This window comes from Buteo buteo, chromosome 4 (genome assembly GCF_964188355.1).
Source record: "Buteo buteo chromosome 4, bButBut1.hap1.1, whole genome shotgun sequence".
Lineage (NCBI taxonomy): Eukaryota > Metazoa > Chordata > Aves > Accipitriformes > Accipitridae > Buteo > Buteo buteo.
In genome coordinates, this window is record NC_134174.1 from 4,083,475 (window position 1) to 4,099,055 (window position 15,581).

General features: G+C 42.0%; 1 protein-coding gene across 14 annotated transcripts in view; it reads left to right on the top strand.

The window, feature by feature from the left end:
• LOC142029704 (uncharacterized) overlaps nucleotides 1-15,581 on the top strand; it is a 131,630-nt gene that overhangs the window by 92,361 nt on the left and 23,688 nt on the right. Inside the window, exon 1 of one of the 14 annotated variants that reach the window (XR_012649994.1) lies at nucleotides 6,420-6,555. The exons of the other annotated variants lie outside the window; for them this stretch is intronic. The gene's annotated coding sequence lies outside the window, so the exon portion shown is untranslated. Of the gene's footprint in view, nucleotides 1-6,419; nucleotides 6,556-15,581 lie in introns of those variants that run through there. 14 annotated transcript variants of the gene reach the window in all.

The following is a 15,581-nucleotide window of genomic DNA, read 5'->3' on the forward strand; positions in this document are numbered from 1 at the left end:
TTACATGCTGTGTCCACGTATCTCAGGTCTTTGGCTCTTGAGATACCATTTTACCTGTACTCTTCCATCCTAGGTGAGGATAAACATTGTTTGATCCAGAGCAAAGACTTTGCTGTGATTTCACTGAGATGCCAAGAGTTTCAAACGTGCCATCTAGTGGCATAAAGAGCACTCAAAATAAAGGAAATCCCCTCAAAAATCCACCTTCCTCCTGATACCTGTTATTTCTGAAATGCTCCCTTGTTTGGGGCAGAAAATGAATATTTACGGCCCCTGCTACCCTGTTAGGTTTTCTGAGTGCTGGGGAACTGAGCTCTTCAAGGATTTGTTAATCAGAAGGAGGAACAGGGAATTTTTTAGTCTATTATGTAAAGTTTATGCTAAATGTAAGAGGTCTGTACCTTCATACCAAGAAAACAGAGTTCATGCTGGTATTGCATCCCCTCTGAGGATCTGAATCAACTTTGCAAGCAAAATAAATCTAAGGTTAAACCACCCTTGCTTTCGGGAGGAGGGGAGAGGGAGGTAACAGTAAAGTGCTTGTCTGTAGCCATGCAACAATTCATCAACAGAGCCCTGTCAGGAGATGCCCTGCATTTGTAGATCAGCACTAGGACATACTCCACCCCAGCTAGTAACGTGAAGTACTTCCAGCTTCCTCTCTGCTAAAGAAGGGTGCACCAAAATTGCAAAAGGCTCGAAAACCTTTCTGAAAGCCTACATTCATCACCAAGATAAGAATAGGCCTTAAAATGAGGAGTGTTGAAAGGCATGAGGTTTATACCACAATTTGGCATCTGTATGCAGTGAATTACAGTCTGAATTAAATCCGTCTTGGGTGTTTGTCTTTACTGTTATCTTCTGTTCAAGCTCTGGCGCAGAATTAAAGTTGCTCAGGTTGTTTATGTGTGCTTACTGTTCCTAGAATTTTTACCTAGAGGTCATCGTGTCCTTCTCTCTTAATACCAAGAAAGTTGCTTGCTGTTTGGATTGCATTATGCGATCCATCTGTTGTAGCTGCCAGAGTAAGTCAGGAGAGCAATTCTGTACTGCCTTACATGCCCCTCAAGTCATCCTTTTCATGCCAGGGTCAGAATTCAGCCATTTCTATCGTCTGCTACAGCTCCAGACTTTCTTTGTGCATGCTGTTTGTTTGCTTTGCGCGCAAGCCAGTGAGACGAAATCTAAAAAACCCTGAAATTGCCAACACTGGAATTCCAAACTTAAAATAATACAGAAGATGCCTGTAGAAGTAATAAGAAGAGTTAAACATCTAAGAATTGCCAGCAAGCTAAGTGAGAAGAAAAAAAGTGTGCCAGTATTAAATGCTAGAAGTGTAGCTCTCCTAACTTGAGGTCTGCTTATACAGCTTGGATAAAATGCAGGACGAGGATTAAGAAGAGAAATCGGAACTAGACTTCCAAATGCCCAGAGAAGTCCTTTTCTCTGTAGGGTAAGGGTCAAGCTGCTCTTGCATATTCTCTCAGTCTGAATCTTTCACGTCTTTGTGAGCAGCAGCGTGATTCAGAAGGAGGGGTGAGAGGTCACCACTCAGCTCATAAATGTGTAGTATCAAAATTACAGCATGCTGCTAGGCTGTGGGGATAGGAGGAGAAAGCAGAGTATGTCTTCCGCTTCCCACATAAGAGACATAGCCATAGGAAGATGCAGAAGGGTGAGTAGCGTCTCTGACAATATTTTCCAAAGAAAATTTTAGTGTAGTGCTTTGTGCTGGACCTCAGTGCTGTATTGTGGACCCCTCTGAAAGGTTAGGCCGAGGTACCTACAAGATCAGTTCTATAACACTTTAATCTGAGGCAGGAGGAGGTTTAGTTTGCATCTAGTTTAGTCCTTGAACTGCCTCTACGTGGTAACACAAAATGGGACATGGCCGAGGGGAAAAAGCCCTGGCATTATCGATGAAGCGCTGTGGAAAGTGCATGTACTAATCAGGTGGAGACTGATTTACTTATTTGGATGCAGACACTTAAATGACACTGAAGTGGGTATTTTTGTCTCGTGGGCTGTGTGTGTGTGTGTGTACTAAGTGCACCCACTCAGGGAGCCATGCTGTCCTCTCAGCCCACGTTAAGACATGGATGTTTTTAGCCCAAGCAGGTTCCCTGCACCAACACTGCATGGCAGTTAGACCAGGTCTTCTCTGTGCAGCATGAAGACCACCATAAGATGTTATTCACAACCTTTTATTTTTGTTTAGTGGGGATTTTTTTGTTGGTTGGGCATTTTTGGGGGGGCGGGAGGGTGTGTGTTGTTTGTTTGTTGGTTGTTTTTTGTTTTGTTTTGGGTTTTTGGGGGGTTTTGTTTGGGTGGGTTTTTTTTCATTTTAAAGCACCTGATGCTACAGTCTACCCATTTGGTAGCTTTATTTTGAGTACGAGAGCTTGAGTTTTAAGACATGGTCACATACTCAGCTTTTGGTCCTAAAGACTGAGTTCAAATTTGGTGTGGCATGACAGTATCTGGTGGTCCTGGGAAGTGCAGATCTTGCTGGAGCGGTGTCAGAGCCTGTGCGAGGCTGTGGGAACCAAACCTGGTACAGGCTTATCTGTGCTGCATCCTCGCAAGGATCCTGGAGTAAGCCATCCTTGTGAGCACACCTGGGTTGTGCTCCCTCCTAACAGGCCACGGGAATAATCTAACACGGATATGCTGTGGACCACAGTTCAGAAAGCTGTGTTACTTATTAGACAAAGTGGACTTACCTGCCAGTAGAGTGATTTGTTCAGAAGAAGAAAAATACCAACAACATACTTGTAAAAAAACCAGCACTGAGAAAGTTTACATCATGCATTTGAAAATGGTTCTCTTTTGTATGTGTTGGGGTTTTTCTTGTTTTGGTTTTGTTTGGGGTTTGTGTGTGTGTGTGTGTGTGTGTGTATTTTTGCTTTTTTTTGTTGTTGTTTTTTACCCAAAGTTAAATCAAACTTGGGCAAGTGATGAAGATGAGCCATTCCAGCTACTACATGTTTTTTATTTTAAGGAGCATGATGTTTTTATACCAAAAAAGCAGATGCTTTTTACCTGTCATCTTTCCTTTGGCTGAGTAGGTTTTGATTTTATGGCAGGAAATATTTGACTGTTTGTACTAGTGGGATGCAGCATTTGACTTTACGACTGCAATGCAGGTCTTTTATTAGTAAAACTTAATGTGTAACAGGATAATTCCGTTGCACCTACTACTATACTGGCTTAATTGCGTACAAAATAAGTTTCTACTTCCTTGAAGGCCTTATATAAGCCTTAACTGGGAACGAATCCAGCATGTTCGATCACAATAAAGGAGCTGCTTCAGAACGGGCTTTTCTTTAGAAATAGTCGTAAATAGGTTTATATATAGGCACTGCTATTATACACAAAACTTGCTGAAGAAATGTTTCCTGAGAACTAGTGGCTTTAATGTACGCCATGGGGACTCTGCTCGAGCTAATTTTGAGCAAACCTGTTGTAGTAATTCAAGGCAAGGTTTAAAACACAAGAACATCTCTCAAATCCATATCTGCTGAAAAGGCTGGGTATAGAATGGCTGCTTGCTGTAAAAAAGGCATTTGATAAAAAGGCTTGGAAACTTCGGCTGACATCCTACGTATGCAAATGCAGGTGCCGTACATGTTATATTTGGATTTGAGGGTTTTTCAGATACATTTCAAGTCAATTGGTAGCAGCCTTACGTGGTTTGATCCCTCGCTTTCATCACCCATGCCCAATTATTATACATGAGATCCATCAGCCCCCTCTCACCGATAGTGCCTGCAGCTGAGCATCAGCACGTTTGGGAACAATAAAGGGCTGTCATTTGGGAGTTTCTTTCCCTTCCTAATCGGGCAGGACCCAAAATTACTCCTTCGCAGAGCTCACCGATCAGGCTTGTGTCTTGAACAGGTACGCTCACATCTGAGCAGTGTGAGGATTGGTTTTAGGGATCTTTGTGGGTTTACAGTCAGTATTGTTGGTTGCGTGCTCTCGTAGAGTTTTGTATAGGTACAGGACAAAACGTGGAAAGACTCCTGCCTTTGTGATTGATTTTTAAGGATAATTTGCTGTTTCGTTCCTCGCCTCGTTCCTAATGAGCTGAATTGTTAAAATATGTTAATGTAAGGAGACACACGAGAAAGGGTGAAGCAATATACTGACACATTGAATAATTAGATCATCTCTTGCGCAGGAAAAAAAGTCAAGTACGAAACAGGAACAAGAAGTGCCTCCCTCCCCCACTGTAGAGGCACCAGGTCTGGCTCTTTCTGCATGCAGAAGCAGGTTAGACAATTAGATCTTTAGTATTAATTGATTTTTGTGAAATTCTTGAAGATAAAAAGTGTCATGTATAGTAACTGTCTTCTATTCATCTGCTATTTTTGGGGAGAAGTTGGGAGTCTCGTTTCAGAGGGCTGAATTCGTGAGCTGCGTAATTTGTAATGAAACAAAAAAATGACTGTTGCAGGACTGAATTTGTAAATGCTGTAGTGGCTAATCAGGTCTTCTCAGGAAAATCCTTGTGAATTTTGTCCTGAATAAGAGGTAGATCGAGGGAATTTCATAAAGAGGCACAGGACATTGTGGCTGCCTTTCTGATAGTATTTGGCGTTTTGGCAAAGCAGTGCTTCGTATTTCTTAAAAGATTTATTTCTTTGAAATAATAACTGCTTAATAATCAATAATATCTCAGCCCCGTGTGAACCTATGCCTGTGGGGAGGGCTGTGACAGTACTCCATCTTTACTTACATGAGTAAGCGCTCTTCTGTGTTAAGTTTACTTGTTTGATAAACATAACACTTTGCTTTTGTTCTCTTAATCACTTCCTTCGAAGAGTTAACTTCCTAAGCAGCCACAGATTAGTTCTCTCAGTTGTTTTAATTATTTTTCTTGTCACGCACGGTGAAGGTCTAGTGTTTGTGAAATGTCTTCTTTTTTTTTTTTTGTCCCCCCTTCCATGGCAGCTTCAGTGATGCTGGCATTGAAAACCTAGCCGAAATGCTCTCTGTCTGCAGTCCTGTCATTTATTTTATTTTATTTATCTTTTTTTAAACCAAGTTTCACCTTTTTGAATGTGAGTGCTACAGAATAGAACACTTGTCCTTTAGGGTGATTTGAGCGCTCCAGAGTTTTGTATTCCTGTAAGGGGTACTCGAGAGACTGTAGCAGTGGGCTTCCACATGCTCGCTGCTGAGTAATTTCCTTTTGTATTGCTGACAGGTGACTCAAAGCAGGAGCTAGCAGATGGCTGCATCGTTAGCTGGTGGCCACAGCCTTAGGAGATGAGTTTTGGAATTTCCATCAAAGTCGGGATTAGGCTCAGGATATGCCAGTGGCACAGAGCACCCCGGGGGAGTGTGGAAGAAGAGGAAATCATTCATAGCGACTCATCTTGTGGTTGGGTGAGTCAGGGGTCTGCTGTTGGTGGTCAGAAAGGCACGTGGCTGACTACACCGTCTTTGTGTGCTCTGCAGGATGCAAACTGTCTCTGAAAATTAATTCTGTCCTTTTGATTTTTGTCCAGTGAGTTATTTCCAGAAAGGAGTTACTGTATTTTCTGGAATGAGTATTGTGAAATTCTCTTTTTTACAGTGGGCAAGTTTTCAGCTGGTGATTTATCAACAAAGTATTTTACAGGATCACGGTTAAAAGCTCTCCTTAAAAAAAATATATCCTGTGCGATAGGGAAAGTAAAAGCATCTCAGTTTCCAAGTGATGAAGAAATAACCGAAAGAACTAGTTCTTGGAATAGTAGCTCCATTGGCACTCATTGGTGATTTCCTGTGCATTTGCTGCAAGAATCACTCTGTGATGTGAGTAGGTGGTACTAAAGGGTTATTACGAAACCAATTTTCAACCAGACGTTTTGAGTCATGGATCGGGAAGAGGGATAGCAGCTTCAGAGCTTTCTCTTTGTTCGAGCAGTGCGCCTGAAATGCACACACAGGATATTTTGTGCTTGTATGGAACAAGGCAGACTGGGGATAGGTGTGGTACTACGCAAAGTGCTCTTCTTCATGGCACTCCATCTCAGGGATGGGAAACAAGAACATGGGCTGAGAGCCGGCAGCAGCGTGCAAGGTGCACAGGGAGCAGTTTCCTGACTGTCTTTCAGTTGTAAGTATTTTCTCGTGGTTTTTCCCAGACGTGAGAGACAAAATGGAGTTGCGTCAGGACGGATGTCTGCGCCAAAACGAGGTGGTGGTTTGGAGCGGTTTGGTTCTGTTCTGGAAGCAGATGGGCTGCCACTGGCAGGAGACAGTTGGCTTCTCCATCAGAAAAAAAATGGGGTGTTTAAGGGAATTGGTCTGGCTCTTAAACCGAAGGAATTGTTGACCTACTGACTCAGTTATGAAGCATTAGAGAAGCAGTCTTATTGTGGTTTCTTTTGTTGGTGGCAGATGCAGAAGACGTCTGTGAGCGTACGGGTATGACTAGCAAAGGAGAGACGGTTCTAGTACCTGCTGTCTGTGGGATTTATTTTGTGCCAGGAAGGAGCTGAGGTGCTGACTACTGAATAACACCTAAACTTTATTTCTGATGCTTCTTCTGATAATGCATTGGTAAGTTTATGTACTTCTCATTTTCAGTGCTAAGATGGTATCTTGCTAAATGTGATTGAAAGAAAGCTCTGTAACAGCTTTTTGAATGTGGCAAGGTGTATTCGTTTTTCCACTGGAGCAGCTTTTAGAGAAAATGCTAGCTGGCGTGCCGCAGTTAGGAGTCTGTAAATAAGGGGGAAACCTTTGTTGATCAGGTTGACAAAAACAATTTGCAATTGCTATTCCCTTCCCCCTTTAACCTACAGACCTCTGCTAACGTTGGTACTAAGCAAAGGGGATGGGACAGCCCTCCAGCTTTGGGATCGTATCATCCTGGAGTCATGGCTATGCTGTAATTTCCCTGCTACGCTTCACTGAATGAACAAGGCTTCGGTCTTTTTGAATTTCACATGAAAATCAGATGTCCATCCCTGGAATTAAATCTAATGATACTTTTCCTAAAATATGCCTAGAATAGAAACGATGTTATTTTTAAGTGGCTCTGTAAATCCCAAGGAAAAAAGCTATCAATTAGTGGTTTCTCAGAAAACCCAAATCATTGGCATATTATTGGCTAGAAGGAATCACGTTGGCTGATGGAGCTAGGTCTGGAAGTTGTGCTCCCTGAATCTGCTGTCAACTCTGCCAGTAGTTTGGGAGGGATTTTTTGGAGGGGGGACTTCTTGGTTGAATCATTATTTATTCTTAGTTGTCGATAAAATGAGCATTACTGAACTTTCCTTCAGTGCTTTACCGGCATTATCGCTATGTTTTCCATGTAGAGAGGATGCTGATATGTGATATGGTAGCTCTTGGACTTCCAGATCATTGTTTTGAATGCATACGTTATTAGAAGATGGGGAAAACAGAACAGTGATTATTGAATTTATCATGCTCTGTGACGGGTCTCTTCCAGACACCAGCTGTAGGAATTGCTGGTGCTGTGTCCTAACCATCCACCGCGAAGGGAGGAATTCACTGCTGCTGTTCTTCCCTGGGTGGGTGACACTGGGATGCCTTGCATTCCCAAACCCACTTGAGTCGGCAGTTGTAGCGAGGCGCTCGCGGATATTTTTTTCCCCTCTTTTCCGAAACAGCAACTGAGAAGGCAGTCCGTACACTACACATCCCTCTGGAACTGCAAATAAACCCAGTGGTTAAAAAAGAAAAGGAAGGTTTAGCATTGTACTGGATTTCCTTTTCTTAAGTGCTTCCTTTGGATCTTGGGAGAAGAGCTCAAGAGCAGGGTGACTTTCTGGCGAGCAGTTGGACCAAAAGGCGTGGGAGGCAGGGTCGGGGAAGAGTCACTTGGTTGTTATGTGGGTGTGAAAAGTCTATGAAAAGGAAAGGGCGGAGGAAAATATTTTACTTGAATTAAACAAATAAAGGAAAATGTTATATGAATTAGATATTTTAAATCAGATTTTTGCCAAGTACTTTTGTGAATTAACTGCGTATCTTCTGAAAATCATATCATTTATTTAACCATAAGCTTATCAAAGTGTTCTCGGGGCGGACTTTTTTTTCTAAAAAAGCAACAACAACAACAACAAATCATTGTGTTCTTATCATTTCAGATAAAAAGCAAGGAAGTTGCAAATTTTTATAGCCCCTAAATTGTTAACTGTTAAACCTGTGTTGAAGCAGTGGATCAGATTTCCTTAGGCTTACAGTGGAACAGTTTCATTTGCTAAGAAATTACAAGCAGGCCCTGTTTGAGGAGAACAAATCTTAGATCTTCAGTTCATTGTTGTATACCTACCTGTGGGACAGGGAAATTGCTGCTTTTGAAAATCACCTGTTTTGGGGAGCAGGCTGTTACCATTGACGCAGTGCACGGGGATGGTTCACACCCAAAATAATTGGGAAAAATGATATTTTGAAACGTGATTTTTTTTTTTTTACATGTGTATTTGTAGTATCTCCATTTCCTTGCAGTTTTTAAAATGTCCCCTAATATGATTGAGAGAATCTAAAATACATGGTGTAGAGATTACATTTTTCTATGCCTTTTTTGATTATATTGTGGAAAAAAAAAAAGACAGCACATGGAGGCAGGTTTAACAGCACTTTCACCGTGAAGCAGAATACTGTTTATTATCTTAGTTAGTGAAAAACCTGATTTTATAAAAAAACCAAGCAAACATTCAAAAACAACCAAAAAAACCCCTTTATCATAAATGGTAGCTTTTTAAACACAAGCCATAAAATGCTTATAAGGAAGACACTAACACAGTGTGAAATTAGATGCACGGGTGCGTAGTATGATGTCTTCTACTAAACCAACACAATGCTTGACGTTTTAGGTCTGTGTAGTGTCTTGGTAGCATTCTTTTGTGCTGATCTCTGAGGGATTCCCATCCGAAAGTTCACAGGCAAGGTACAGAGAATTTGTTGGCTTTTTCTTGTTGTTTGTTTTGTAAATTTTTTTTAGTTCAGTTCTTTATGGCCTGTAGCTATCCAAATGCAGAGTTTACAGCTGAAGTTTGCATACAAAATGGTGAGCTCACAATTGCACCTGGAAAAGAGGAGCGCTTCCTCTTGTATTGCTCCACTAGAATGGTAATACAAACATTTAAAAAAAAAATAAAAATTCATTGAGCCAAATAAAAATGTATGTGTATCAGCAATGTGAGGTATGAATAGAAGCCGCTTTTATCCGTGCGTTTTCAGGGTAGAGTTGTGTGCGACAATCTCTGCTGTCTAATTCCCTCGCTTGTTTCCCATATGTCTGCCGGCAAAACTGGGCCACCTCTAGGCAGTGCTGCCATGCAGTGCTGTGACTTTAAGGGTTTGCTGGTGCAGTTAAGTGGAAGCTAGCAGTAGTTTTTAACTTCTAATCAGAGTTTGGGCACCTGAATTGTAACTTTAAGGACCTAAGCGCGGCTACTGAAATTCCCCATATGACCTGTTATTACAGGCTCCTGTGAGAGTGTATATGCAGTTTTATTGCCAAAACACGAGGTTGGCAGAAGTGAGTCATAACTGAAGATCTCAGCTTTTCTCTTTGATTTACTTTTATCCACCAAAAATAAAAATATTTCCAAGAATACAGGTAGGTATATGTTGTTCTCCTGTTAGGGCAGAGCTCTCACTGGCTCTTAAGACTATTTACATAGCTCATAGGATGTATTTTTCAAGCTTTAGTATAAAAGGTGCTGTGTATACATTTTATCTAATCTTCAGTGCAGTAGGCATGAGCAATTCCTGGAGAAGGGACCAGAATATAGGGCTCTACCCCTTCTCCTGCGAGTTTGATTCTCATGGAGTCATATTTGCCTTCCAGTGCTTTCTCTTTATGGCTTTGTGAATTCTGAGTTCCTCTCTGAGCTGGCCCAGCTCCAGCAGGAAGGCAGAAAGCAGCCTCAGCCCAAGCTCTGCTTGGAGTCGGCTGGTTCAAGGACTTTGTAGGAGGTGGGATCTGCAGGGGGGAAAGTGCCCAGTTTCCCAGGTGAGCTCTTACCATTGGGTTACTACTTAAAGGTGTCAATATCATCTTCTGTGGGCATGTTTTTGGATTACTGTAATTGTTACATGTCTTGCAGTTGATGTTATTTTAGTGCGACCAGAGTGTACCTAGTGAACTGAACTGCTCTGCAGATTTCACGTGCAGTTTCAAAGTTAGCTTCTTCCACGGTCACCACTGATGACCATGTGGCCGTCAGGTGAGCCAGCTCAATTTGCTGATCTGGTTGAAAACTAGTTTTCTTCTCGCTTTCTTTTCTTTTGGGAAAATTAGAACTGATCCAACTCATTGCCTAGCTGCGTGACTGCTAGTGCTGATGGGGAAGTAGCAGGAACTCATGGCCAGAAGCAAAGGAGGAGGTGGGACTGTCCCTTTCAGTGACACCTGCATGAAGTGTGGTTCAACCTGTTCAGGAAACCATACATCCCCTGTCTTTAAATCACAGTGGAGCTCAAGTAAAAGCTAACTTAACCTTGTTCTCCAAAACAAGCAATCTATTGATTTTTAGTCTTCCCTGTTTTCCTTTGGCATCTGGATTTTGGGTGTCTGCATTTAACCTAGCATTGGTGTACAATGAGTAGTCAATGTACTCCTTTTTTATTTCCGTTTTCTGTTCAGAGCCTAAGTACTTAAGAGTAGGGTTAATAATGTTGTATGGTGGCACAGAGGAGTCCATCCCTTGCTACAATTTCTAGTCATCAATATAAATCAATAGTATAGAAATAATTATAGAGCCTAATAGGCTCATGGCATTTATGGAATTCGCATTTTTTCAAACAGCATCACCAATTGTTCTTCTGTTCATACTTTTCACAAAATTTGCCTTTGTCTATAGCTCACAAATTACACCCTGTCCTAATCGGAGTTGGGGTAGAATTTCCATTGGCCAGGAAAAAAATGGCAAAACACCCCCAAACAACCCTTCAAAGAAGATTTCAGGGCAGCGATGGTTCAGGCAGTGGACTTCCAACAGACACGGCACAGTTCTTCATGTTGTGAAGGATTATCTTTCTATATGCCTCTTTTTTCTACTCTCCTGCTTTGGAGTTTTTTTTGCTGCTTCTGCATTTCTGTCTTGAACTTCCCGATTCTTAAACTTTTTAGTGCTGTAATCCGTTTTTCTCATACATACGCTTTAAACATAAAAGGTGTGCTCGTGCCATATGTCCTTTTGCACTTTCATCTTTCTGTAGGTACTCTTACCTAATAACTTGAAAATAGCAAACAAAGCACGTGATCTGAGAAACAATCTGATATTTTACCCTAAGGGAGGATTTTCTCAGCACACAAATCAAGAGTAAATAGTTAAAAATGCTGTATAGCATAGATCCAACGAAACTAACGCTTACTTGTGTGTATGAGTGAAGTTATTTGCATGCATAAAGGTTGACAAAGTTGAACTCTGTATTATCAAATCTGTTGTCAAAAGTTGACCCCGGGCATTTTGCAAGAAAGATGATGATTGTCTCTTTAATTACTTAAGTTCTGTTTTGCCTATTTAGGAGAGCTACCCACAACTCTGTAATTATTGCGCGCCTGCCATTCAGATCAGGCGCTCTACTGGCAATGTAATGCACGACTTTGAACGAGAGTGGCGTGGCATAGCTACAACATCCAGCTACAAGGACCTCCGTTTAATTGAACACTTTGATTATCCCACAATAATCAGACAATTGAGTTGCTACAAAAGTTTGCCAGCACTCTAAGCGCTCCTACGGAATTACGGAATCATAGATATTAGAGATGGAAAGTGCATTAGATCATCCAGACCGTCTTCTTGCCAGTACATGTTTTCTGCTATGCTTTTTTTTTTTTTTCCCCCTGCGGTTTATGGCTAGAGATACTCTAAGAACTTGGCTTTCCACTTCGGTCTTCTGGAGTCTTTTCCACAAAGTTTGATGGCGAGATTTTTCTTTGCCTGATATTTGGCCTAAATTTTTCCATTTCTTTGTTTCACCATATTATTTCAAGTCTGCGTTCTCATCTTTCAGTAATTATCTCTGTGGTGTTAACAGCCTGTAAATATGAATGGAATAGTATTACGTGCTCTTGAATATTCAATGTATCACCTTAAGTGCTGCATGTTCAGCTCTTCAGGATTGGGGAAAATTATACTGATTGAACATAGGTTTTAAACTGAACTTCTAATAGTACAACTTCTCAGATGAATATTTAATTCCAGTATAAGAGTGGTCTGTTCTGGTGTCACTTGAGAAATTGTTGAAAATTACCTGAAAAGGCCAATTTTACTCGGAAATGAAAATGTTTTTATATGGGGGAGTTATGCCAGTATAACTTAAGTGATTTTTAACTCTATTGTGGCATTTAAACTGCGGGGAAGTGATGTGTGCAGGCAAGTCTGCAGAGAGCATTACAGGGAAAATGAAAAAATTACCTTTTTCCATTAGTGACAGAAATAGTGGAAGTTGTAATGCAGTTATATGAGGTGCCCCCCCCCCCCCCCCCCAGCTTTCCATTATTCTATGCCTTTCTCAAAGTTTCTTCATAACTATTGTTTCTTTTTATAGTTTCACTTGTTTTGGTGGGATTTGGGGGTTGATTGTTTGTTGTCTCTTCATCCAGGCGTGGTCTTTGCTACCAGAAGCCTCGGGTGCCCAAGCAGGGTTGTCTCCAAAGTTTTCCCTTGTCTTGACCACAAAGAGCTAGATCAATATCCCCCCCAAACAAATACTCCACAGCCATAAACAGGACAAATGGGCATTGTTTTTGCGGTCACCTCATGAGAGACAGGCCAGTTGGTGTGAGCTGGCGTATGGCCACGCTGGCCTGAGCCAGTCCCTTTGGAGCTGCCAACGGTCATGATACAGCGCCTTTACCCCAGACCTCCTCTGGTTACTGAAGCATGACTACTGTTTTTCCTTTCAGAACGCCGTAAAGGATGAGAGGGTTGTGTTGCAAGCCTCCAAATAAAGGTTTTTTTGTAGGGTGGGGGTGAGGGTGTGCGTTGCGTGCCTGCTGGAGGCACAGCGTGCCTGGAAGCCGGCAAAGGCAGGGCCAGCACCAGCACGGTGCAGTCCTTGTCCCCACCATCCATCCGCATTGTGTCGGAAGGAGGCGTTGGACTCATTCAGAAGGGATCCCAGGAGCGGGTTAGCGTTGCTGTGGCACGGAGGGCTTAAGCTCAGGGAAGCCTCCTGGACCTCGGGAGCTTCGGCTGGTAAGCTGTCTTCTTGAAGCCACCGGGAAGCTAGATGCAGTGTAGAGCTGTTGATGAGAGAGGTGAGGATGGGCGTATCCATAGGAGGTAAAATTACTATTAGTGAGTGGATTGAAGGTGTTTGAGGATCAGGTTGTGTAACTGAACGGGGAGATGAATGAAAAACATGTAAAGGGGTGGGTTACTGAGTGAATAAGAGAAAATGTGAGTGGGCGGGTAATTAGACTGGCAAGTGAGAGAGGAGGTAGGAGGGGGTGAGTAGATGGGTAGGTATGTAGCAAAAGAGTTGGAACAGCGTTATGGGCTGACTCTGTGGTGATACCTGAAAGACTGGTAACAACCACCCCCCTCAAGACATGCAGAGAGGACCGATGGCCAGCGCTGTTACAGGGACTGGGGGGTGTGCAGGTGAGCAGGCAGACCCTCGAGACCTCTGTTGCTTTCCACTGGTCTGCGTCCGGCTTGTTTGGATGGCACATCATTTACTCTGCCTAAACTTCACTGTGCCTGTGCGTGCACTAAACAATAATCTTCACCTGGGTCAGACGGTTGTATTTTGCTAGTGTTCCATTTTGCTAGTGTTCTTGCAGAAATACGCGACTGTAATTATTATTTCCTGGGTTTTTTCGGCTCTAACAGTCACAGAGAAAGCAGAAAAAGCACAACAGAGACTTTTAGTCTGGAGCATTGCAATTTGTAGTGGGTATTCCCAAGAGCTGAAATGACCTGAGACCTGCAGGTGGAAGGACTTAACTGAGAAACAAAAGGTACAAAGATGAGGGATACGCTGCAATTACAGATGCGCAACACATCAGCATAAAGGCATCTCCTAAATTTGAAGATACTTTCATTTTAATGAATGAGATGGGAAGGTAAAGTAACTTTAAATCATTATCAAACCTTGACTGACGGGGCTTTTATTAGGATCTTTTACTGTAACTGCTGTAAGGCTGGACATAGTTCACCATGACTAATACGTAACTTTTTAATTTACTATGGCAGAGTTACAACCCTAGCTGTGGCCTCTCTGTAGTCAAGTACAGTCAGGCTATTGTTTAAGGTAATGGTCCTACTATCCTGTTAAATTATATTAAGTTGTGCACGGTACATTTTCAATATTTATTGTAATAGAGCAAGTCCTTTTGAAGCCCAAATAGAGGTGAATGACTACTGCAGGAAGTCACAGGCTTTATCTTAGCTGCCAAAAAGGTGTGTATTTAGTAAGGAATAACTTGATACGCATTATTGTACTGAAAAATCTTACTAGAGACCAGTCCCTGCAGGTTTTTCATCCAGTAGCTAGGTAAGGTGAGAGTTTTTCTTGCTGGACCTACTTTTTGATGAAGACTACATTCCTTTGTCTGTATGTGGACTTGACAGCCGGACGAAGACCTGGTATATTGAGCAGCCTGCTGCGAGGAGCACTGTCACCCCACACTTGCCGTTGCGTTGTACATCAGTGGTTTTAGCTCAGGTTGCATCAGTTGGGATGGTTGCACCCACGTCGTGCTCTGGAAGCAGTTCGGGGAAGGAGATGGCCAGCCCAGTGTTACGGCATGTTTAGTAACTCTTACCAGCTCTGTGGTGTTCGCTGTGGTGTTTTTTTTTGTTTTTTTTTTATTGCAAGGCAGAAGTCTGTAACACTGGATTACACGGGTGTCTGGAAAATATGTCAGGGTATTGGTAACTTTAAGAAGTATCCCTAAGCAGTGAGTGAAATCTTTCTCATCTTGAACATGGTCACCTGTTGCAAACTAAATTTCCTGTAAAGCTTGGAACTGTAACAGAGCCAGCTCGTACAGTAGTCAGCATTTACTCATTTTTTATCTGAGACAAATCCAGAAATAATTTGCTGTGCTTAGGCAGATGTTTCTTACCATTAAAACAGAGCAAATCTCTTGCGGATGTTCAAACACTGTAGTAACTGTGCAAAGTAAGATACAGAGGAATGTGTGGGTATGTTTAATACAAGTCTGTTGGGTTGTAGATCTGTCAAAGCCCCAAATTTGCATTTCTTACATAAGCAGGAATCCTAGTAGTGTTTACACATGCTTTGTGCTTTAGGAACTGCAGGAATTGAATTGCTGTGTGGAAAACACTGCTCTTAGTTGCAGTCTGTGGGGTTGCACAGACACTGTTAAATTATTTACAGTTGCAATCCTAACTAGAAATTTGTTTGCTGTTACGCTTGATATTAAAACTTAACACAACAATCATAAGAGCAGCATGCGACCTCAGTGGAAGTGCGGACAGTTGTACATTTCTGAGAATATACAGGAACAAAAACCTTGAAGTTTCCCTTCTGTTTAATTAATTGTTTGTTTTTGTCGGTGACAAGGTTACAAAGCATTTGTAATAAGCATGCTTCATCTTTTGCCATTTTTTTTCCATATGGGTGTGTGC